The sequence below is a fragment of the Haemaphysalis longicornis genome, unplaced genomic scaffold (assembly GCF_048455015.1).
Source record: "Haemaphysalis longicornis isolate Haplotype H1 unplaced genomic scaffold, Haemaphysalis longicornis Haplotype H1 scaffold_2, whole genome shotgun sequence".
NCBI lineage: Eukaryota > Metazoa > Arthropoda > Arachnida > Ixodida > Ixodidae > Haemaphysalis > Haemaphysalis longicornis.
Genome location: NW_027526295.1, coordinates 99,284,577 through 99,286,612, shown reverse-complemented (window position 1 = coordinate 99,286,612; position 2,036 = coordinate 99,284,577).

Here is a 2,036-nt window from a genome sequence, read left to right as displayed (position 1 = left end):
TGTGTGTGTGAGCTCTCTTTCGCGAACATTACCGAACCGCGCAAATTCAACTCGTGCATTCTCACTTTCACATTCTTCCCCTCGGGGAAATGCGGGGAATGGTATATATATATATATATATATATATATATATATATATATATATATATATATATATATATATATATATATATATATATATATATATATTGAGAGGCTCTAGGAGTTGCCATGCAAGAGACTATTCGTGCGGTTACTGCGCTTGGAATACCCAACCAGAAAGACGATGTCGGTGATACTGTCGCCGCCGAGATGAAGGTAATCCGATGATGAGAGGGTGCACACCCCCGAAGAGGGCTATTGTCCACATGCTTTAAGCATAGCCTGTACCGCTTCTCACACTTATCCTCCCCCTTCGGAAAGGCGGTCACCTGGCCGCTGCCTAGGACGTGTCGGAACGATGAACGTATGGCTACAGCCGAGAAACGTGAAAACCTTCAGTCCCGTGGCAGCGACGATCAATGACAGCGTTGTTCGGAGCCACGCGATAATTGACCGGGGATGTTTGCTGAAGCACGGTATAGGGACCGATGAATCGTGAAAGCAACTTTTCTGACACACCACGTTGGCGTAAGTGTGTCCAGAGCAATACTTGGTCCCTTGGCCGAAAAGAGACCCTGCGGTGAGTCGCATCGTAGTGCCACTTACGGAGATGCTGACTGGCTTCAGTAGACGCCCGGGCCAATTGGTAGCAGTAAGCAACGCGGGCAACGAATGATTCGGGAACATTCGCTGTGCAGTAAGCAGGCGCAGAAAATAAAGTTGAATCGAGAAGAGAAAGTGTTGGGCGCCTATAGACAAGATAATAAAGCGAAAAACTAGTGGTGCGCTGAACTGCAGAATTATACGCGTATGTCACAAAAGGCAGAATAGTGTCCCAATTGCTGTGATCTGCCCGGATGTAGGCAGAAAGCATATCAAAAAGTGTCCAATGAAAGCGCTCAGTGAGCCCGTTTGTTTGCGTTTGATAACTCGAGGTAGTTTTATGGACGGTTTCGGCGCCACGAAGAACTTCCGCAAGGGCTCCTGACAGAAACCTGTTCCCACGGTCGCTAGAAGAGCGCGTGGTGGACCGTGGCCAAAAAATTTGGAGTGTAAGAAAAACTCAGCAACGTCTACAGTACAACCGGTTCGGAAAGGGGCGGTTCCAGCGTAGCGGGTGAGGTGGTCAACCGCAGTTACTCCCCACCGATAACCAGCTCGGGTAACAGGAACGGGCCGTATAAGTCAAAGCCCACAACATCAAATCGTGCTGACGGACAAGGTAGTGATTGCAGCATTCCGGCTGGCGCTATGGTTGGCCGTTTATGGTTCTGGCTGGGGGTGCAGGACGCGACATGTTTGGAAACACTGGTAGAAAGCCCAGGCCAGAAGAAACGACTTTTGATACGGTGGTAGGTCTTGTGAAAGCCTAAATGTCGGCCGTAGCGTCCTCGTTTAAACTCGCAGTATCTGCTGTTGAAGAGCACGCAGAACGACGGGAACCCACATGTCACCGGTAGGGTCGTAATTATAATGATGCAGGATACCATTAAAGAAACGGAACATTTGCAGCCGACGACGTATGCGGCTGTTTGACGGCTCTGCCAAACCGTTCAATTGATCCATGAGTTTCCGACTGTAATGGTCTGCCGTTGGAGTGCCGCCAAGCCTTTGGCACAGTCGACCTTCGCGACGCCCAAAAGCTTTATTCGCAGGGTGACTTCAGCTGCAGGAGCTGATGAATCCCTTTGTGACGAGACAGGGCAACGTGAAAGGCATCCGCGTCCATGTGCTTTTTGCCAGATTTGTAGGTCACAGTGAAATCATAATCTTGCAGCCGCAAGACGCAGCGGCCAAGCCGTCCGTACAGGTTCTTGAGCTACGAGAGCCAACATAAAGCATGGTGGTTGATTGATTGTGGGGTTTAACGCGCCGACGCAACGCAGGCGATGAGGCGCGCCGTAGTGGAGGGCTCCGGATTAATTTTGACCACCTGGGGATCTTTATCGTGCGCC